We start from the raw sequence: 23,984 nt of genomic DNA on the forward strand, positions 1-23,984 counted from the left end.
GATCTGGGTGGCGAGTCTGAACTAGAGAGCAGTGCCATAGTCGAGGCAGCTGGTGATGAGGGCCTGAGCAACGGTCTTCCTGGTGTTGATAGGGAACCATCTGAAGAGTTGGAGGAACATGCAAAGGGTGTGGAAGCAGGTGGAGGCGACTGCGTTGACTTGTCATTTCATGGTCAGTTGGCTGTCGAGGATGATGCAGAGGTAGCGTACATGGTCTGTTGGTGTGGGTGAAAGTCTGAGCTCTGCCGGCCACCAGCTATGGTGCCATATGGAGGTGTCCCTTCTGAAAATCCGTATTTCTGTTTTGTCAGAGTTGAGTTTGAGGCAGCTGTCTCTCATCCATCTTGCCACATTGGCCATGGCTTTGTAGAAGTTGGTTTTGGCATTGGAGAGGTCTCTTCTGAGAGCAAGAGGATACGTTGGGTGTTGTCAGCGTAGGAGCTTATGTTGAGTCTGTGGGCTCTGACGACATCTGCAAGGAGAGTCATGTAGATGTGGATAGGGTTGGGCTGAGGGATGATCCTTGAGGTATGCCGCAGATGATGCTCTTGTGTTCTTGGGAGCCTAGGTGAAGGGTGGCAGTCGGATGCTCAGTGTGCGTCGTTGAGAGGAAGGAGGCGATCCACTTGAGGGCGTTCTGCTGTATGCCAATGTTGTGGAGTCTGTCGATGAGGGTGTGGTGAGTGACAGTGTAGAATACCACAGATTAATAGAGGACAATCAAGGTCTGTTTCTTAGCTGACAAGGAGAGTTCTGATGTCGTTTGTGGCGGTGATTAGTAGGGTCTCACTGCTGTGGTTGGCATGGAATCCTGATTGTAGGTGGTTATGTTCCAGGTGTTCGGTGAACTGTTGGCTGGTAGCTTTCTTGAGGACCTTGGCTTGGTAGGGGAGTAGGCAGATCAGTCCATAGATTTTGAGGTCGCTAGGGTTGGCAGATGGCTTCTTCAGGAGGAGCCTGACCTCTGCGTGTTTCTATATGTCTGGGAAGATTGCATTGGAGATGGAAGTGTTGAGGATGCAAGTGCATTACGAACTGGGCAGGGGTCATTGAGTTCCCCAGAGTGGATGGATGACATGATGGTTGTGGTGATCTGGGTGGTGAGCAGGAACCAGGTGGTTATAGTTTGGTTGGTGTTTGCTAGAGGGTCTGTGTCGTCGAGGCTGAGAGTGGAGGGATGGGTGTCGAAGTTGTTGTAGATGGTGGCATTTTTGCTGTGGAAGTAATCTGACAAGGTGTCGCAGAGTTCTTGGGAGGGGTGGATGGTGTTTTCTGTGGCTGTCAGGTTGGAGTATTCTTTGACAATCTTGAAGAGGTCCTTTGTGTGGTTGGCTGCAGTGTCGATGCGGGTGGTGATGGCTGCTCTACAATTCTGGATCCGCATGGTACACATTCTTTGTAGCAGGCATATTAACCCTCTGCACTGCTTTAGATGAGCCAAACTCCCAATAGACAAAACTCAAATCTCTCTCCAGCAGGAATGTTAATCACCAGAGATACCAGTCTTGACACTTTTAATGTTGCCTGAAAAGTGCTGGATATACAAGGAACTCTGCAGCAAGAGTGAGAGGTGAGTAATTATGCTGGCCAGGCCTGCTGATTTTGTTACTTGACGCTAATATTGCAATGCTGTGCCCCAGTAAGAAAACCAACCCCAATTCCCTCTAGCCTTTTGGGGAAGCACCCGATGCCCAGTCCAGCCAATTCGGCCTTGGGTATTGCTGGTTTTTGTCATTGTATTAGCCAGAACTTAATTTGTAAAAAAATAAGTGCTGAACGTTTACCCCTTTTCAAGTTACTACCAGATGTTCAGCAAGAGGAGCCACCTTTACACAGTACTTAATTTGCAATATAACGAGTTCCATGTCCAAGGTTTTCTTTAGAAGAACATGGTCAGCGTTATCAAAGGTCTAGGTGCCAAATAAGAAAGGCTATATAATCTTTATTCCACCCCATGTATTTTTAATCCACCACTAGCCACTCCCTAGCTCTTTACTTCACTCTTTCAGGTTCCTTTTCATACCTGCTTTCGCTCTTCATGACTATTTTTCCATCTTTCTCTTCCTCCTTCTTTCCCTTCTCTCTCTTGCTGAAAGCACAACTAAGAAAAATAAGTGCTGGTCCCCAAAAATGAGTCTGTAACGTGAGGCCTGATAGCCCATGTGGTGCTAGAGGGCCTTCAGCCCAACAAGGGCCCCCAGGACTTTATGGGGGCCCCATTCAGGCCAACGCTGGTGAATATCTGTAAGATATGGGTGGGACAGGGGCCCATCATCATATTGTTGACGGGGGCTCCATCATTTTGTGTTAAACCACCTGGCCCTACATGCAGCCAGTGGCTCACATTAAGCACTGCCTTTACATATAGCTGGATTTAAACTGTTGTATCTAGAGATAGGCACAAACTGCAGTTTCCCCTCCCTTCCGTGTGTTCTAGCTAAAGGATGTGCGGCTGTCCTGAGACTCTCTATATATTTATTTATGTATTTATTTATTTATTTGATTTATATAGCGCACTATAATCCAGAGGTCTCTAAGCGCTTTGTCAGGGTCCGCTAGGCGATACTTAGGGATACATCTGGTAACAGGTTAGAGACCGCCCCACGTTTGCTGGAAGAGTACAGTTTTCAATTTCTTTCGGAAGGACATTAGCTTAGTTTCTTTCCGCAGTTCCAGTGGCAGGTTGTTCCACATAGCTCGAAGTGTGTGTGAGAAGGCACGCCCACCCACCGTGGCCAGTCTACAGCGTGGCTGAACTAGGAGGGTAGCTTCTGCAGATCTAAGCACGCACCCTCCCCGGTTTGTAGAGATTCAAACGTGATTTCATGTAGGTAGGTGCCTTGCCATAAAAGGCTTTATGGACAATACAAAGCCCCTTAAACATTAGCCTCTGCTTGACTGGCAGCCAATGTAGTTCACGCAAGAGGGGGGGATGCATGAGTGTTCCTCGGTTTTTTAAAAATAAGTCTGGCAGCGTCGTTCATGACAATCTGCATTCTATTTAAAAGTCTTTGTGGTAGTCCTATGTACAACGAGTTGCCGTAGCCCAGCCTGGCTAAGATCATAGCGGAGACCGCACTCCTCAGAGTGGAAAAGGAAAGCAACGAGGACACTTTCGTGAGTTGTCGGAGGAGGCCGACACAGGTGCCCACCACAGCTGTAACTTGCTTTTTCATGGACAGTTTACTGTCCACATGGATGCCCAGGCTCTTGACCACTGCCGCCGGTTCCGGGGGCATGCCCAGCTCCCTAGGCCAGAATTGATCGCTCCAAGGGTTGCCAGCGATGGTAATCGGCAACACCTCGGTTTTATCCGGATTGATTTTTAGGGAGTTCCCGGACATCCAATTAGCTGTACTTCTCAAAATGTTTTGCAACCTAGCAAAGGCATCCTGGCTATCATCCAATTGGATGATAATTTGGGTGTCATCCGCGTAGTTATATACCTGACAGTCCATTTGATTAAGCATTAGAATCAGAGGCTGCAGATATATATTGAACAAAAGGGGTGACAGAGCAGACCCTTGCGGAACTACATATTGAATGCAGGAGGTGTGAAACACGGCGAATTGCACACTTTTACATTTAATTTTTTTTAAATAAAAAAATAAGTATAAAACCATCTCTGGCACAAAATGTAACTACTTGTTAGGCAAACAGTCACATGCACATTTGCAAAATGCATCACTCGTGCAAGAGAGCCAATGGCTGAAGTGGGCTGGGCCACTGAGACATGGTGTATACTGTGCTGGGAAGAAGCAATGACAGCTAAACAGACCAATGGATGAAGGCAACTCGCTAAAAGCCCATCTATCTATAGATATGTGCCTATGTGTTTTTATTATGAGTTCTTGGAAAACATGAGGCTGGTAAAACAGCTAAAGCTATCTCTACGCCAGAACTAAAAATGCAGTGGTCCAAAAAAAAATAGCATTAAGTACATGGGATTCCCCACAGCAACCAAAGAACAAAATGGGGTAAAGGGGATACAAACTCACTGGACTGCTTTCACTTTACTCAGAAAAGAATTTAGCAACAAACATAAGATAAAAAAAAAGACTGAAATAGGGTACTGAGAAGGTGAAAATTAAATATATCACTACAGTAAAAATCACAGTTGTTTCATGGATCTTTTGTTCTTGACATTGTAAATAGATAGGTCTCAATTCAGTTCCATAAAGTCTGAGAGCCTGATTCACGAAGGGTCTCCGCACTCGTGGCCGGCAGCGGAGGGGAGTCTCGGCACTCAAGGGGGCATCTCCGCAGTGAGAATTTTCATTGCGGATATCAAGGCCGGACTGGGAACCTAAACCGGCCCTGACAAACTGCTCGGTCGACCCCCGGGAGGACGGAGGGGGGGTGCGGCTGAGCGGTTTGCTACTGCTGGTTTTGTCCGATTTTGGTACAGGGGGCTGATATTGCCGGCCCCCAGTAACAGTAACAAAAACAGCCCCCAGGGGGCCAAAACCGGCCCCCACCCTAGCAGCTCACCGGGGAAATGCCTGGTGCCCGCTATGGCCAGTTCGGCCATGGCAGAGATTCCACTCAGAGTGTAGAGACTCCCCCACGACTGCGGGGCCACGGGTGCGGAGGCCCTTTGTGAATCAGGCCCTCAATTTATTTTCTCTTCCAACATGCCCTCTGAGCATCAAGGGCGAGTGTTTTTTTCACTGGTCAGAACTCAATCATTCCATTGAGGTCGCAGTTCATCAAATGATGTTGTCTTCATATCTGATAGACGCAGCTTTGTTAGTTGTGATGAAATTGAAATGAAATGAAATTAAGATTTATAGCGCGCGCCAACACCCGGAGGGGACCAGATACAGCACAGCAGCACCATGTTATGAATCACATATTTAGGGTGGGCCCCTCTGTATGCGACCACTATGGTTTATAGCAACTTTCTGACAGCACCTTGAGCCTACAATAGAAATCCTGAGAGAGGGTGTGACAGATAGAGTCAGCAGGTCGTCAGCCCGCCTGCTTCTGGTCACGCCACCTGCTTCGTAAGAGGATTAGCTAATGTCGAACACAACTGTGAACACCTGATATGGCTAAGGACCCGAGCCCGTGGGTGTGCTCAGAAATACGTCCTGTAAGGAGTCCCTATGGAGACAAGAACACCCTACCCTCGGTGAGGAACCAGGAAGAAAAATAATTCATTTACCATTCCTCTACAAAGAACACACAACCACAAACATGCAGCGTGGAAGGCAGGCCTGGGGATGAAATAGCAAGCATGATTTGCTGTTGAAAAGTGGCTATATATCAATAGATACAAATATGTTTCTTTGACCATTTGGTGTTACGTGGGTGTCTCGAATTTCTTTTACATCAAACTTCTTTTTATCTTCCAGTTCTTTGCAGTGTATATTTTTTTTAAATAAAAAAGTGCTGCTCTTATAATCTTGGAGATTCTGAAATAAAGTATCTTATATTTTGTTAACAAAAACCGTTTAATTGGGCATTTTAGATTATAAATCAGGAATAAGTCTATAAGCATTTCTCCGTACAAATACTTTTATAAGATGTTGAATATAAACTGATGTTCCTAATACGGCACGATTAACGAAATTCTCCTTTAACCTTTTAATTCATATGACTGATGGTTTACTCAAGAAATTTGAGGAGACTGCCAAGAACATGATGTATATGTAAAGCATGTGAGAAAGCAAGGCTGTGTAATATTGGCTTGTGAATGTCAGGTCCATTCAACATTTTGAGAATTGGCACAAGAGGTAACTTTATAAAGAAGGGGTCCGATTCCCAAAGCTACTTGCGGGTGTTAGTCTAGCATAGCTGCCAAGGTTTCACATAGCTATGTGTGAAATGTTCATATTTTCAGTGTTATTATGAGTGCCATTTCAATGACTGATTACAGTATCTCGTGAGCAAAATCAAGCAATGAAGTTGAGGGAAACATATAAATATCAGAAATTTTGCACATTTGAGCACGGAGAAACTCTAGGTCACAGGCTGTATTATTTCAAAAAGAAATAAGCTCATCAATAAAAATTATAAGCTGACTGAGCGGTCCGTCCTGGTCCGGCGAGCCGCCCACTACCTGCCCAACCCTGCTGGTAGCCCCATCCAGGGCCTGTTGTAGGGCGGTGCGATTGGTGCCACTGCACCCGGAGCTGACTTGGGGTGGGAGCGCCATGTTTATCGTTTCAAAAGCAATTTTCAGCATCAATAAAAATGTCAAAATAACTCTGGTGATTAATGTTCTTCCTGGAGAGAAAGACCAGAGCTTTGTCCAGTGACAGTTTTGATTCATCATAGCGTATAGGGTTAATATGCCTGCTGCAAAGAAAGCGTCCCATTCAGATCACAAAGTGCATATAATATAAATAGGTCAATGGGTTACCGCTTTTGTCAGAGAGATCCTTTTGTTACTTGCAGTTTATAAGTTAAAATCCTACTATAGAGCAGTGAGCGATTAACTGCCATCCATGGGTTGCATGCAAATTGCAAGGAAAATATTAGTGTAATGTTTTTTCCCAGTCTTTCGTTATCCTAATATTGCAAAAAGGGTTAATTTGGGTGGAAATCAATTCTTATTATGAAAGAAACCCCCTAACAATGGTGTTTCGTTTAAAATTCGGAATTTGTGATTTTCCAGATCAAGGACTCTTAAACTATACTGCCTACCAGTATGGATGCCATGTGACTCCTACACCTTGTAGGCCTCTGTCTTATGTAACATTTCCTATACACTGATTTACACATGTATAATTGTCTCCGTGTAATGTGTGTGTGATCTAAAGTGTTCTGACAACTTAAACTGGTATGAGTGGAGTTATAAAACTAAATGAATCTAAGAGAGAGTGGTTATGGAGACTTGAGAGGCATTGTTAAAGGGTGGTAGTGAGGAATTCCATGGCGGAGGTGGTCATTGGGAGGGCACCAACAAACATTGTTGCACAGGGTGCCACCAGTGATACAGCCGGGCCTGTAGAATAGGGCAGTATCCTGCCTCATCAACATCTCACACCCGGGGGTACCGGGGCGATTCAAAACTGGGCTATACAAAACAGAGCAAATACGTTACCTTCAGAATTATTTTACGATTATTTTCATTCCCTGAGATTTTGTTGACAATCCATAATTGCTTCGTCTTCACAGTTCACACACTACTACTAGAGGGCATCATGTTAAAAAATCGCTACTTACTGGGACAGTCTTTTAGTTTTATTTTTCATTCGAGGCCTCAGCGTAACTCTCTGCTTGCTTCATGTCCTTGGTTGAAAAGCACTGCGGCTGCGCAGTATGCCTGGGCGGGCTGCAGAGAACACAGTGATCCTTTTGGTCCAATTCAGGACACAAACTTGACGATTAGTCAAGTAGGGACGGAGAGCGCTAATAATAAAATAATATAGTTTGCAACTAAGTGGTGATCATTGGTAGTGCGTGATGGGAGTGACCTGTGCTTTATGAAAAGGCAGGGACCTTGGTAGTTTCTAAGCGTGTGTGCCTCATAAGGCGGGCTGCTGGTGTGCGATATCAGCTCTTCACCGGTGACAAGCCAATATCGCATGTAGACCCGGCCCCGAAAATTAAGTGCCGTGGACCATCACACAGAAATGCCTTAGTCTAATACCTGATGCCTGATACTTGGCAGGGCTGGTCTAGCTTCACACGCACAAGCATTTGTACGATTGCAAACCACTCTTTGATGCCACAGGAGCTGGTAATGAAGAATACCTTTGGTAAATTAATGTTACTTTTCTCACATACTGCCTTGGTATTCTTCAAAATCTACCAAAGAAGTGGTAGAGGTCAACCTAATTTTGGCCGCAGGTAGAGAAAAACGGAAACATGTCAATAAAGCTGTTTCTGCATTTCTCTGAGACCACAACATGGGCTCTATATACCATAACAATTTATGCTTCTACATGAATGAAATATATCGAAAAGACGGAGTCCATTTCACAGGAAACAGGGTGTCCCTCAACAACTTAAAAGACTGCATCCTGCTCTATATGTAGTTATCATCTACACACCATAAACATAAGAAATGCGTTACTTACCTGTAACTGCAGTTATCCAGTATTAGTGTCTTTCATAGATTCACATGCCTGAATCATTCCCCGTCGTCGAGACGGGAGCCTCCGGTATATAGAAAAGTAATGTCCTAAGACATACATATAAAAGAATAGGCCTAAGGGTCTCACCTTAGTGTCCTATCTAGGTCCTTATGTAGGAAGGACCAAACAGGGTAGGCCCAAGGGTCCCACCCTGGTAGCCTATCTGTGTCCTTTAGTAAAAAGGACCAAAGTAAAGAGAAACAACCAATCAGCTACTACCTCCCTCTAGAACCTTCCTGTCAGGAGCCTCAGTCTCTCAGATTTTCGTACGCACCAAGCTAGTGAGGCGTAAACTTGTTAGAGAGAGAGAGAGAGGTGAGTCCTTCCAGGGGAGGCGGGAGGGTGCATGTGAATCTATGAAAGACACTAATACTGGATAACTGCAGTTACAGGTAAGTAACACATTTCTTATCCAGTATTTGGGTGTCTTTCATAGATTCACATGCCTGAATCAGAGTAGCAAGCAATACAATATGCACATTCTGTGTTGGTACAGCATATAGAAGTCTGCAGATAGGAAACATTTGCAACTGTAAACCAACGACATACAACATCATGTAGTAACTAGTAATAAGGAAATGTGCATACCAGTCAAGGATGGTGGGAAACAAGAAGGCTCACCTCACTGGAATAGATGGCGAAGCACCGCTCTGCCCACTGCTGCGTCTTTCGTTAGCTCATCGTCCAAGCAGTAGTGCCTGGTGAAGGTATGCGGGGACTTCCAGGTCGCCGCTCTACAGATGTCCAGGAGTGGCACTCCAGCAAACAGTGCCACAGATGTGGACATGGCTCTCGTGGAATGGGCTTTGGCCCGCGAGTCCAAAGGCCGCCCAGCCTTGTCATGGCAGAAAGTTATCGCTGAAGAGATCCACCTTGATATACTTTGTTTTGTCAAGGGCATGCCCTTCCTTGGTCTGCTGAATGCGACAAAGAGTTGGGGTGATTTCCTGAATTGTTTTGTTCTGTCAATATAGAATTTGAGGCATCTCTGAATATCTAAAGAGTGCAGCGTTCTTTCAGCCGAAGTAGATGGGTTCGGAAAGAATGATTTGAGGACTACTGGCTCATTAAGATGGAAGTCCGAATGGACTTTGGGTATGAATCGTGGGTTAGTACGCAGTATGACTCTGTCCTCTTTGAATTGTAAGAAAGGGTCTTGGATGGAGAAGGCTTGCAATTCACCAACTCTCCTGGCTGATGTTAAGGCTAGGAGGAGGGCCGTCTTCCACGACAGGAATTTGACATCCGCTTTGTGGATAGGCTCGAAGGGATGCTTCATCAGTTGGTGAAGGACCACGTTGAGTTGCCATGACGGAGGGATAGGTTTTGGCCTTGGAAAAGACCTGAATAGTCCCTTCAGGAATTGTTTGATGAGCCTGTCCGCCCACAGGGAAGGACCCTTAGAAGTTCTTGTGAACCTAGATATTGCTGCCAGGTGAACCTTGATGGACGCATGGGCAAGACCTGACTCCGCCAGGTGTAGCAGATATGGCAGTAGTTGCTGTGGGGTGACCTGGAAAGGATGTAGGCCTTCTTTCGCACACCAGACACAGAAGCGTTTCCATTTGAGAGAATAGGTCTTTTTAGTGCTGTCAGCTCTAGCTTTAGCTAGGACATCTCTACACTCCTGCGGAATGTTCAGGTGGCTGAATTCGCGGTATTCAGGAGCCAGGCTGATAATTTCAGAGGGCCCAGGTTCGGGTGGAGAACCTGTCCTTGGGACATTGTGAGCAGGGTTGGATGACTGTGTAGGCGAAGAGGAGGTTGGATAGACAGGCGATGGAGTTCCGTGTACCAATGCTGCCTCGGCCAGGATGGGGCGATGAGAATCAGGGTGCAGGGCTCCGATTTCATCTTCCTGATTACCCTGGGTATCAGTGGAAATGGCGGAAAGGCGTAAGCAAACACGTTCCGCCAAGCTATGGAAAATGCATTCCCTAGTGTTCCTGGTTGGGGAAGGCTGCTTGCGAAGCTTGGGCATTTGGCGTTCTCCCTGGTGGCAAAGAGGTCTATCTGTGGTGTTCCCCACTCCGCAAAGATGTAGTTTATCACTCCTGCATCCAGCTCCCATTCGTGGGATAGAGACTGTTCTCTGCTCAAGGCGTCCGCTAGGACATTGTCTCTGCCCGGAACGTACTCGGCTTTGAGTGTAATGCCATGCTGGAGGAGCCAGTTCCAGACTCTCTGAGATTCTCTCTCTCTCTCTCTCTCTCTCTCTCTCTCTCTCTCTCTCTCTCTCTCTCTCTCTCTCTCTCTCTCTCGAGAGAGAGAGAGAGAGAGAGAGAGAGAGAGAGAGAGAGAGAGAGAGAGAGAGAGAGAGAGAGAGAGAGAGAGAGAGAGAGAGAGAGAGAGAGAGAGAGAGAGAACGCGTCCCTCCCTGTTTGTTCAGGTAGTGCATCGTCGTAGTGTTGTCTGTCCTGACGAGCACTGGGGAGTTTCGGATGCGTGGGAGGAACAATTGTAGCACCAGGAAGACTGCCCTTAGCTCCAGAATGTTGATATGTAGTTTGGATTCCTGCGGTGTCGATTTGCTGTGGATCTGTAGTTCTTGCAGGACTGCACCCCAGCCCTCTAAGGATGTGTCCGTGGTGACTACATGTGGTTGTGCCGGAAGCAGGAACGGCAGTCCCTGCGACAGGTGTTTGGTCGACCTCCACCATTGTAAGTTGTTGACTATAGATTGGGTGACTCGTATGCGGTCTTCGAAGGATCCTGCAGCTTGTGTCCACTGCCTTGTCAGTGCTTCCTGGAGGGGGCGCATTTTTAGACGGCAGTGTGGGATGAGCAGAATGCATGACGATATCATGCCGAGGAGCGACTTGAAGATACGGACAGTCAGAGTCCTTTTGGATGCCACAGACGTGGCTAAAGAGATGAGTTTCGATTTTCTCTCCTGTGATGGGAAGGCTCTTGCACGTTCCGTATCCAGGGTTGCTCCAAGGAAAGTGATGACTTTGCTTGGTTTCAGTGATGACTTCTCTTTGTTGAGGGTCAGGCCTAATTGGCGGAAAAGATGCAGACAGGCGCTGGAAGACGCGGCTGCGGCTGCTGTCGACGGAGCCTTTACCAGCCAGTCGTCCAGGTATGGGAAGACCTGGTGTCCCTGTTGGCGAAGAAAGGCTGCGACAGGTGAGAGGCATTTTGTGAAGATCCGTGGGGCAGATTTCAGGCCGAACGGGAGAACACGGAATTGGTAGAGGACTCCTGCTACTGCGAATCTGAGATATTTCCTGTGTCCTTTGAGGATAGGGATGTGATAGTAGGCGTCCTGAAGATCTAGTGATGTCATGTAGTCGCCTTTTTCCAGGAGTCCCAGGATCTCTTGTAGTGTGACCATACGGAACGACTGTTTCTTTAGGAACACATTGAGCGCTCTTAGGTCGAGGATCGGTCTCCATTTCTTGCCCTTTTTGTGAATTAGGAAGAAGTGGGAATAGAACCCTTCCCCCTTCTGGGCGTGTGGAACTTTTTCTATTGCGCCCTTTTGAAGCATGGAAGCTAGCTCCTGAAGAAGCAGCTGTAGGTGTCTGGGAGGGCGCTTTACAGGTGGTGTCGGTGGGGGGTTTGAGAGGAATTCCAGTGAGTTGCCGAATTGGAGAAGTTGTAAAACCCACCGGTCCGTTGTTATTTGTCGCCAATTCTGTAGGAAAAAAGAGAGTTTCCCTCCAAGTCGCAAAGAATGTGATGGTGGAGGGGCTGGCCAATTGATAGAGTCATTGGCGATTGCCTGTGGGTCTCTTCTGACCTTTTCCCCTGTAGGACGATTTGTTATAAGAAGTTTGGCGTCCCGGCTGGCTTTGACGCTGTGGGAACTGCGTCTTGCCTTGTGAGTATGAATAGGAGGATTTATTTTGGTAGGAACCTCTGTATGAGGACTGTCCTCTCCCTCTGTTGCCACGAAAGGACTGATTACGAGATTGTAGAGTTCCCAGAGCTCTGGCTGTATCGGTGTCCTTCTTGATTGTGGTGAGGGCTTCATCAATCTTTTCGCCGAAAAGATGTTCGCCGTCATATGGCATATCAATTATTTTAGTTTGGACCTCCTGTCTGAAGGAGGTGGCCTTAAGCCAACCTTGACGTCTTACAACAGCGGCACCTGCCAGCTGTCTGAAGCCAGTCATGGCTACGTCGATGGCACAATCGATCAATTCCGAAGCCGAAGTTTGTCCTTCGAGGAGAAGCGAGTGCGCCTCCGCTTTCAAGTCACCTGGAAGGTCAGCGAGGTAGGGCGCGATGTCCGCCCAGAGTTGACGGTTGTAGCGGCCCAGAAGTGCGATAGAGTTGGCGATCTTCACCGTCGTCGCAGACGTGGTGGAAAAGCGTTTTCCGATGGCATCCAGCTTCCTGCCTTCCTTATCGGGTTGTGTTGATAAGGGGGATGCAGGGTTTCTCGAGTTCTTCTGCGCCGCCTGAGTAACCACGGAGTCTGCCTTGGGGTGACCCGTGAGGCATGCAGGTGCCGATGATGTAGCTTTATATTTTTTTTCAAGTCTGGGTACTACTACCTGCAGAGATGCCGGTGTCTGCATGAGTTGTTTTCCCTGTTTTAGTAGGTAGTCAATGATCGGGATTGATCTTGTTGTTTTCTTCGTTGGTTCCTTGAAATCATAGAGGAAACATTCAGTCTCCTGCGTTTCCATGGACATATGGAACCTTTTAGCTGCCCTTTCCATAAGGTTATGGAAGCCTCCAATGTCTGCGGGTGGAGACTCCGAAGATTGCGGCTCTGGAGAGGCTGGAGAGTGAGTGACGTAGTCTTGGTCGGCGTCCGGGTCTGTGTCATCGTCGCGGACTTCTCCTTCTTCGTGGTCCCTCTCATCGTCATCAGACGAGATGGGGTCTTGTGCTGGATCTTGAGTCCTCGGAAGTACCAGCGGAGGGGGCTTATGTCTTGGTAAAGGCGCAGTTACAGGCGCAGGTATAGGTGCAGATACCTGCGGAGTCGGAGGAGCAACAGGAGTGGCTTTTACTGGAAACCGCTCTTTATAGTCTTGGATGAGGAAAAGCAAGTCCGAAACTAAGGATGCTGGCAGGCACACCATTGGTGTCACTTGTGTGTGTACCTGCGTATGGACAGCTTGAGGCACAGGTTCCTCAACACCTTGCTCCTCATCTGTACTCTGGCACTTAACCACCAGTTCCGAAGGGCTAGTGTTGGACAGGCCGCGGTGAAGGCCCACTCCCTCCCCGCATGGCAGGGCACGGACACCGGCCCTTCCAGTGTCACCAGAAGAACTACACTGACAACCCGCAGAAACCAACCGCAATCCGTCCCCCCACGGGACGATTGCTCCCGAACATCCCAACATCGGCTGACCCGAACCACCGTCAGCACCATTGCCCGGGGTCAGCCGCCATCTTGGACACTGCACCACGAGGCCGCGTGGCCTCAACTCGACCCCAACCCTGGGCCTGGCCAGGCCCCGACATCGAGGCCTCACCATCCACCCAGGAGGTGAACGGACCACTTGGCAGGTCAATGGGAAAGAGGAGTGTCGATGGCTCTCCCCCGCCAGGTGCCGATCGCCCCCAGCCGCCCCGGGCGCTGGCTCCACCCCCCTGCTGGGTGTCTGGACTCCCTCATCCCGGACCTCCCGACCTCCAAGAGCGAGGGTCCGGACATCAAAGGGGGTCAGACCTATAACTGGGGCAGCTCCAGAGCAGGAAGGCAGTTGTATCTCGGAGTCGAGAGACACCTTGAAGAACTCATCCTTGACGGACTGCTGGCGCTGCCGCAGCCCTGCCTTTTGAATCATCGTCCTGCCTGCTGGCGCTGCCGCGGCTTTCTGCAACCTACATCCTCGTCGGGACCTGCTGGCGCTGCCGCGGCCCTCTGCAACCTACATCCTCGTCGGGACCTGCTGGCGCTGCCGCGGCCCTTTGCAACCTACATCCTCATTGGGACCTGCTGGCTCTGCCGCGGCCCCTCCTTGTGTGAACTACCATCCGAGCCCGCTGGCGTTGCCGCGGCCCAACATCCCGGATCTCCGAGCTCGAGGATTGTGAGCTATCCTACCACCTCCGTACCAGATCGGTACCCAGTCTGTCCCGCTACCCCTTTCCTCACCAGAGACTAGAATTGACCCTCGTGTCCCGATCTCACTGTATCGTTGATTTCCTTGCCTCAAGAATCGTATATAAAGAGTGTTGACCTCATCCTTGTGTGGTGTCCATCTGTGGGGGGGAAGTTACTTGTCTGTACGATCGTGGGAGACGGCCCTCTCTGGAGGCCTCTCCCCTTGTCCTCGGCCGACCCTCCAGGTCCCCGTCTAACATTGGTGGCCAGCGGCGCGATCCGAACCAACGCATAATCGTACAGAGAGTAACTCACCCCACGACTCAACCACGATGTCAACAAAAGAAAGCGGATCCACAGAGAAATTCCAGATGGAGAAACTAGAAGAGTACAACCATCGAGAGCTAAAACAATTTTGCATGGAACTAGGCATTGCTACCACCGGGCTGAGCACGAAAGAGGACTTCAAGCACGCCCTAGAATCTTGGGCAGAAACGGGTACGGCCGTACCCCGGAACCAAAACCTCGAGGCGCCGGAAACAAACACCCCTCCGACAGAAGGAAGGAGATCGGGTCTCTCCCCGGAGGAGATCCAAGAACGAGAGAAAAGCAGACTCCATGAATTGGAGTTGGCACGACTCCGGTTGGACGGAGAGCTGAAGTTGGCAGAACAAAAGATCTCGCTAGAACACTTACGGCTCCGAGAGGAGCGGGAAGAGAAACAAAGGCAGAGGGAACTCGAAGAGAAAAAAATGGCATACGAACATGAGCGCAAGCTAGCTGAGATAGAAATGCGGAAACAGAATAAAGATCTCGGGGTGGCTGAACGCCCGCACACCCCGGGCCCTGCCGAACCAAAAGTCCACATCCCCAAGGATGTCGTCAGAGAATACTATCGAAACGACGATATCCAGCAGTGGTTCAAAGCCTATGAGATCGCCATGACCTCCCACCGGATCGATCGAAATGACTGGAGAGCCGGGCTATGGGGGAGGTTCGTCAATGAAGGGCGCGACGCCCTGCTGCAGCTCCCGGACCATCAAATGACCTCCTATGACCACATGAAGGCCGCCCTCCTCACTCGATATGGACTCACGCCCGAGATGTACCGCCAGAGGTTCCGCGACTGCAAGCGGATCCCGGGTACCACTTGGGTAGAGTATGTGAACTATTTCAGCAGAGCCTTCGAGGGGTGGATCAAGGGCAGCCACGTAACAACCTACGAGCAACTCTTCAACCTCATTGTATGGGAGCACCTCTCCAACAACTGCTTTGTCGAGCTCAGGCAGCACCTCCTCGACAGTAAATTGACTGAACCTCGGCAGCTCGCAGCCGAAGCTGACCGATGGGAAAGCACTCGAGTTGCCCGAAGTGGGCCAAGTGATCCAAACAGAACCAACCAAGGTCCCCATCGCCCCCGAGGAGGAGGAGGCCAGGGTCGGGGCAGAGATGCCGTCCCGGCAGCTCCCACCAGCAACACCCCACCCCCGGCCGGTAGGGGAAACCCCCCAATGCGTCCGGGGTTCCGAGCTAACGTCACGTGCCACCGGTGCCAGCGGACCGGCCACTATGCCAACGACCCTAACTGCCCGAAGAACCAAAGTCCCATACCACGCCAGGTCGCTGCCGCCGCCCTAGGAGAGGAACAAGCTTCCGAAGAATATGAGGAGTACGAACAAGAACAACCCGAGTGGGAACCCGCCGCCATGGTCCTGGCTTGCCTAGGGGAAAGAGACATGATTCCGCGGGCTCCCCTACCCGCCAACACGAGGAAATACAGCCAGTGGGTGAACCTTAACGGGCGCAAGGCCGAAGCTCTGCGTGACACCGGGGCCAGTGTGACGGCAGTCCGATGTCATCTGGTAACCCCCGAACAAATTTTGCCAAACGTTCTTTGCCCCGTCCGATCAGCAGACAATTCAGAGAGCCTGTGTCGGATGGCCTGCGTCCCCTTCGAATGGGGAGGAGTGTCCGGTATGCTAAAGGTGACTGTCCGTGATGATGCCCCGGTGGACTGCCTCCTGGGAAACGACCTCGAAAGTTCCCCCTGGGCAGCAGTTGAGAGAAGAGAGCACCTGGGGATGTTGGGCATCCCGGACTGGGCCTGCGTAACAACCCGGTCCATGGCCGCCCGCGCCATCTCCAGTCCCGAAGAACCCGAATGGCCAGCACCTCCTCCCCCAATCGTCCCGGAGGGAGACGCCCTCAGTACCAATCCCCCAGAGCAAAACCAAGAAGGGCCCGCTCAGCTCCAGGATCTTCCAGAACTGGCCCTCGAGTCCCTCGAGGGACTCCGACAGCAAGCCCTCGCCCAGAGCATAGGAGACAGCGCAGGAGCCCACTGGATCTATTGGGACAATGACCTACTGTACAGTGAACAGAGAATTGCTGAATTAGGGGCCAGCCGGGTGCTGGTGGTGCCCCTTCGCTTCAGAGACTTCCTTCTGAACTTAGCCCACGATGTCCCCCTTGCCGGGCACTTGGGACAGGACAAAACTTACAACCGCCTGGTAACACACTTTTACTGGCCCAAAATGCGAAATGATGTCTCCAACCACTGCCGGGCCTGCCCCACCTGCCAGGCCAGCGGGAAGAGTGGCCGAAAAATCAAAGCACCCTTGCAACCATTCCCCGTCGTCACCACCCCGTTCGAGCGGGTGGGAATAGACATTGTGGGGCCCCTGGACCCTCGAACCACACAGGGGCACCGGTTCATCCTGGTCCTGGTGGACCACGCCACCCGCTATCCCGAGGCCATTCCTCTTCGGACCATAACAGCACCAGTGGTAGGACGAGCCTTGATGGGGATATTCTCTCGAGTGGGCTTCCCCCGGGAGGTCGTCAGCGACAGGGGCACGAACTTTATCTCCAGATATATGAAATCTCTATGGCAGCAGTGCGGGGTTACCTACCGATTCACGACCCCCTATCACCTGCAAGGAAACGGTCTGGTCGAACGGTTTAACCGCACTCTCAAGGGGATGATCATGGGCCTGGAGGAACCCCTACGACGCCAATGGGACGTGCTGCTCCCGTGCCTCCTCTTCGCCTACCGAGAGGTTCCCCAGAAATCCCTCGGCTTCAGCCCCTTCGAGCTCCTGTACGGGCACCCTGTCCGGGGGCCCCTCTGCCTGGTTTAAGAAGAATGGGAGATGTCCCCCCAGAAGACTCCCCCGGACGTGTATAAGTACCTCCTGACCCGGCGATTCAGGGAGCTCGCCAAAGCCAACCTTGAGGCCAGTCAGGAAGACATGAAGAAATGGTACGATCAACATGCCTCCTCCATTGAATTCGAACCTGGTCAGCAAGTATGGGTGATGTCACCAGTCGAACCTTGTGCCCTGCAGTACAAATGGACGGGGCCCTTCAAGGTGATTGAGCGCAAGAGCCCTGTCACCTACCTAATAGACATGGAGTCCCCCCAGAACCCCCTCCGGGTCCTCCACGCCAACAGACTCAAACCACACTTCGTACGCTCGGAACTCAGCCTCCTGATGGCAACCGACAGTGGGGCAGAAGAAGATTCCGAGCCCCTCCCTGACCTACTGAGGACCCGTGAGAAAGATGGCTCAGTGGACGGGGTCCGACTCTCCGATGCCTTGACCCCGGAGCAACGGCAAGACTGTCGGGCTCTCCTGCTGCAATTTGCGAACCTGTTCTCCCTCACCCCAGGGGTCACCCCCTGGTGACTTCACGACGTGGACACTGGGGATAGTCCACCTATTCGACACAGGGCGTACCGAGTGCCGGATCGGGTGCGTGCCTGCATCCAGGACGAAGTCTCCAAAATGCTCGCCCTCGGAGTCATCGAGCCCTCCGACAGCCCCTGGGCCAGCCCAGTCGTACTGGTCCCCAAAGCTGCTGCCCCGGGCACCACCCCGGAGCTACGGTTCTGTGTAGACTATCGGGGTCTGAACGCTGTCACCCGAACCGACGCTCACCCCATTCCCCGGGCAGATGAACTAGTTGACCGTATGGGGGCTGCCCGCTACCTAAGCATCTTCGATCTGACAGCGGGCTACTGGCAGATCGGCCTCACCCCCAGAGCCCGAGAACGATCCGCCTTCTCGACCCCGGATGGCCACTACCATTTCAAAGTGATGCCATTCGGCATGAAAAACGCTCCAGCCACTTTTCAACGACTCGTGAACGAGGTGTTGGCGGGCCTTGAAGAGTTCAGCGCCGCCTACCTAGACGACATCGCTGTATACAGCCGTCACTGGACAGACCACCTCCACCACCTCCGAGAAGTCCTGCAAGCCCTTCAACAGGCCGGCCTTACCATCAAGGCCAGCAAATGCCAGATTGGCCAGGGGTCCGTGACCTACCTCGGACACCAAGTGGGGAGCGGTCTGGTGGCCCCCCTCCAGCTCAAGATCGCTGCTATCCAGTCCTGGCAGCCCCCCGTCACCCAAACCGAGGTCTGAGCCTTCTTGGGGCTCACCGGATACTACCGACGGTTTATGAAGGACTATGGCAACATTGTGGGGCCCCTCACAGAACTCACATCCAAGAAAAACCCTAAAACAGTCAACTGGACCCTGGACTGTCAAGCGGCCTTCGAGAAGCTGAAGGCCGCCATGTGCACTGCCCCGGTGCTCCAGGCCCCCGACTACAGCCGGGAATTCATCGTCCAGACGGACGCCTCAGATCAGGGCATTGGGGCGGTCCTCTCCCAGCTCAACGCCGAAGGAATCGACCAGCCAGTGGCTTTCATCAGCCGACGCCTGCTGCCCCGTGAACAACGCTGGAGCACCATCAAGCGGGAGGCCTTCGCCGTAGTGTGGGCCCTCAAAAAGCTCCGGCCCTACCTCTTCAGCACCCATTTCCGGGTACAAACAGATCATAGGCCCCTGCAATGGTTGATGCAGATGCGGGGGGAAAATCCAAAACTACTGCGATGGTCCATCTCCCTGCAGGGGATGGACTTCACTGTGGAGCATCGTCCAGGCCAGGACCACGCCAACGCGGACGGCGAGGAGAGTACCCAAGAGGATGGGTGACTCTCCCCGCCTTCAGCTGGGGGGGACGCATGTTGGACAGGCCGCGGTGAAGGCCCACTCCCTCCCCGCATGACAGGGCACGGACACCGGCCCTTCCAGTGTCACCAGAAGAACTACACCGACAACCCGCAGAAACCAACCGCAATCCGTCCCCCCACGGGACGATTGCTCCCGAACATCCCAACATCGGCTGACCCGAACCACCGTCAGCACCATTGCCCGGGGTCAGCCGCCATCTTGGACACTGCACCACGAGGCCGCGTGGCCTCAACTCGACCCCAACCCTGGGCCTGGCCAGGCCCCGACATCAAGGCACCACCATCCACCCAGGAGGTGAACGGACCACTTGGCAGGTCAATGGGAGAGAGGAGTGTCGATGGCTCTCCCCCGCCAGGTGCCGATCGCCCCCAGCCTCCCCGGGCGCTGGCACCACCCCCCTGCTGGGTGTCTGGACTCCCTCATCCCGGACCTCCCGACCTCCAAGAGCGAGGGTCCGGACATCAAAGGGGTCAGACCTATAACTGGGGCAGCTCCAGAGCAGGAAGGCAGTTGTATCCTGGAGTCGAGAGACACCTTGAAGAACTCATCCTTGACAGACTGCTGGCGCTGCCGCAGCCCTGCCTTGTGAATCATCGTCCTGCCTGCTGGCGCTGCCGCGGCTTTCTGCAACCTACATCCTCGTCGGGACCTGCTGGCGCTGCCGCGGCCCTCTGCAACCTACATCCTCGTCGGGACCTGCTGGCGCTGCCGCGGCCCTCTGCAACCTACATCCTCGTCGGGACCTGCTGGCGCTGCCGCGGCCCTTTGCAACCTCCATCCTCGTCGGGACCTGCTGGCGCTGCCGCGGCCCTCTGCAACCTACATCCTCGTCGGGACCTGCTGGCGCTGCCGCGGCCCTTTGCAACCTCCATCCTCGTCGGGACCTGCTGGCGCTGCCGCGGCCCTCTGCAACCTACATCCTCGTCGGGACCTGCTGGCGCTGCCGCGGCCCTTTGCAACCTACATCCTCATCGGGACCTGCTGGTGCTGCCGCGGCCCCTCCTTGTGTGAACTACCATCCGAGCCTGCTGGCGTTGCCGCGGCCCAACATCCCGGAACTCCGAGCTCGAGGATTGTGAGCTACCTACCACCTCCGTACCAGATCGGTACCCAGACTGTCCCGCTACCCCTTTCCTCATCAGAGACTAGAATTGAGTGGACCCTCGTGTCCCGATCTCACTGTATCGTTGATTTCCTTGCCTCAAGAATCGTATATAAAGAGTGTTGGCCTCATCCTTGTGTGGTGTCCATCTGTGGGGGGGAAGTTACTTGTCTGTACGATCGTGGGAGACGGCCCTCTCTGGAGGCCTCTCCCCTTGTCCTCGGCCGACCCTCCAGGTCCCCGTCTAACAGCTAGTGGCCTGTGGAAACGGCTCCTCATCCATTTCTTGGTCCTGTAAGAGGCAGGATGGTGTTAGTTGTTGCACCTTACTAGGTGATGTCATGTCCGGAGTAATTGGTTTTTTGGTAATTCTGATCGTGACATGGGAGGTTTGGGCATCCATAGCGTGTGAGAGCAGATCAGACTCCTTACAGGTACCAGTTGCCATCGACGCCTGTGTCGATGGTGTCACCAAAGAGCTTTCCGTCGTCGACGGGATTTTACTCTTCGTCGACGGTATGTCCGTCGTCGACTGCCTCGTCGACGGTGTTCTCGCCGACGGCAACTTTTCCATCGTCGATGGCTGCGTCGTCGTCGACGGGGCGCTCCTCGTCGACGATGGAGGCTTCGTCGACGTTGTGGTTTTCGTCGACGGTGTCGTCGTCGATGTCTTCGGCGTCGGCCTTGCCGTCGACGACGTAGTCCTAGTCGTCGAGGGAACCGTGGATGAAAGTGGTCGACTCGTCGACGATGAAGATGTTGTTTTGGTCGACGAGGAAGACGCCGACGAGGCCGTCGTTGTCGACACTGTTGTCGTCGACGTAGAGACGGTTTTCAGCGCTGAGGAGATCGTCGACGTTGTTTTCGACGTTAACATCAGCGACTGCTTCCTGGGGACAGTAAGGTCCTTGTCAGACACGGTAGGCTTGCCCTCTGAAGACTTTCTGGCCTTCTTAGGAGGGGTGTCTGAGGGGCCAGGAGAGGAAACCCTAGGCCTCTTCAAGGAAAACTGCGAGGTGCCAGACATGCTCTCACCTTCAGAAACCAAGTCGCCTTCTGGCCTGTTTTTCAGCCTGTTCAGCCATATCAGAAGACGTCCTTCCCGATCCTTCTGGGTTTTATGGGAGAAAGTACGACATATTCTGCAGTCCTTGGCCTGGTGGTGAGGGTAGAGACAGTATAGACAGGTCTCGTGTTCATCATCCACGTGAAGCTGTTTTTTGCCACAAGAAGCACAGGCTCGAAAGAGTCCTCTTTTTTTGCTATCAGCCATAGCAAAGAAGTCGAAAAAACTATCGAATTTAGATGAAAAGTAAGTTTCCTGAGGCGAACTCAGGTGGAGACTCCCTAGCACAACGTGCGGTAGAAAATCTGAGAGACTGAGGCTCCTGACAGGAAGGTTCTAGAGGGAGGTAGTAGCTGATTGGTTGTTTCTCTTTACTTTGGTCCTTTTTACAAAAGGACACAGATAGGCTACAAGGGTGGGACCCTTGGGCCTACCCTGTTTGGTCCTTCCTACATAAGGACCTAGATAGGACACTAAGGTGAGACCCTTAGGCCTATTCTTTTATATGTATGTCTTAGGACATTACTTTTCTATATACCGGAGGCTCCCGTCTCGACGACGGGGAATGATTCAGGCATGTGAATCTATGAAAGACACCCAAATACTGGATAAAGGTTATTTTCAGAGCCAACCCTTTTCTGAAACACTGGTTCTTTTTATTTTCAAATCCTTTTTTTCAAATTCTCACCCAGATCTCTAGATATACTGCAGATCCCCAGCCAAATAAGAGGCCCTTCGGATCCACCTGCAACAGATCTGTGCATCTGTTCACAACCAAAAGCACACATTCAAAACAAAACAACAACACATTTAATACAAACATATCCTATTACAATGTATACAACTAGATCACTGCCTGTGTGTGCCTGTGTGAGTAGCTGTGTAAGAAACTGTATGTGTGCGTGTATCTGGGTGTGTGAGTAGGTGTGTTACTGGCTTTGCAGGTGTGTAACTAGGTGTGAGAGTGACTGTGTGGGTGTGTCAGTGGTTTAGCTGTATGGGTGTGTGATTGGGTGTGTAGGTGACTGTGTGGGTCTGTAAGTGGTGGTATGGGTGTGTGTGAGTGGGTGTGTGAATGAGTTGGTGGGTGCCTGTGTGGGTCTATGAGTGGGTTTGTGAGTGGTTCTCTGGGTCTGTGAGTGAAAGTATCAGTGACTGTATGGGTGTATGATTGGGTGTGTGAGTGAATGCATGGACATGTGACTGGGTGTAAGATGGTTGTGTGGTGGTGTAAGAGTGTGTGAGTGGGTCTGTGAGTGGGTGTATTTTTTTAAGTGGGATCTGGAATCACGGATCTGTTGCAGATTCACACGGGGCAGTGTTTGAGTGTCTGTATGGGTATGTGAGTGCCTGTGTGGGTCTGTGAGTGGGTGTGTGAGTAATTCTCTGGGTCTCTGAGTGGATGTATCAGTGACCATATGGGTGTGTGGGTGACTGTATCGGTATGTAAGTGGGTGTATGGATGTGCGAGTGGGTGTGTGAATAGTTGTGTGGGGGTTTGAGTGAGTGTGTGAGTGGGTCTGTGTGTTGCTGTGTGAGTAATTCTCTGGGTATCTGAGTAGATGTATCAGTACCTGTATAGGTGTGTGAGTATATGGGTGTATGAGTAGGTGTATGGCTATGTGAGTAAAATAAATCGTAAATCATACGTTCTTATATAGCGCCTTTCACCGTAAGGTCTCAAGGCGCTTGCTTTGGGAACCCATCCTGGCCTTTCCCTGCGAGATTACCCCTACTGGGCATCCCCAAGGTGAAGACCAGGCATCCCATCGCGGTGGGGCCGTAGTGGAGATTAAGCAAGCTATTGCCCAGAGTTGCAGAGTGTGAACCCACGATTTGAGTAGGCAACGAGGCGAGAATTATCGAGTCCGTGGACATTTTGAGCTCAAGGCCCTGCCGCGTCGGGGATTGAACCCTGGTCCCAGGTCTGACCTCTGCATCAGGGACTGCCTCCTCTAACCAGTGAGCCACACTTCTCCTGAGTGGGTGTGAGAGTGGCGTGGGTATATGAGAGAGTAAGTGAATGGGTCTGAGAGTGTGTGGGTGAGTAGTTTGGGTCTTTGAGTGGATGCATCAGTGATTGTATTGGTGTGTGAGAGGGTGTGAGAATGACTGCATGGGTGTGTGGGCTGGTAAATGAGTGGGTGTATGGATGTATGAGTTGGTCTGTGAGTGGATGTGTGGGTTGTGAGTGTGTGTCAGCAGGTGTACATTTTGTAATTGAGATCTGGATCATCACATCTGCCATAGATTCACACGGGGAGAGATGTGTGAGTGTCTGTATGGGTGTGTGAGTGGGTGTGTAAGTGGTTCTCTGGGTCTTAAGTGGATGTATCAGTGACTGTATTGGTGTGTGCGTCTGAGTGACTGTCTGGGTGTTTGAGTAGGTGTGTGAGTAGATGTATGGATGTGTAAGTAGATCTGTGAGTGGTTGAGTGAGGGGTGTGAAAGTGGGTCTGTGAGTGGGTATATTTTTTAAATTGGGATCTGAATCCGGGGATCTGTCACAGATTCACATGGGGCAGTGTTCGAGTGTGTGTGTATGGGTGTGTGAGTGTCTTTGTGGATCTGTGAGTTTGTGATTGAGGAGTTCTCTGGGTCTCTGAGTTGATGTATCAGTGGCTGTATGGGTGCATGAGAGGGTGTGTAAGTGAATGGGTGTGTGAGTGGA

This window comes from Lissotriton vulgaris, chromosome 10 (assembly GCF_964263255.1).
Source record: "Lissotriton vulgaris chromosome 10, aLisVul1.2, whole genome shotgun sequence".
In the NCBI taxonomy this organism is placed as follows: Eukaryota; Metazoa; Chordata; class Amphibia; order Caudata; family Salamandridae; genus Lissotriton; species Lissotriton vulgaris.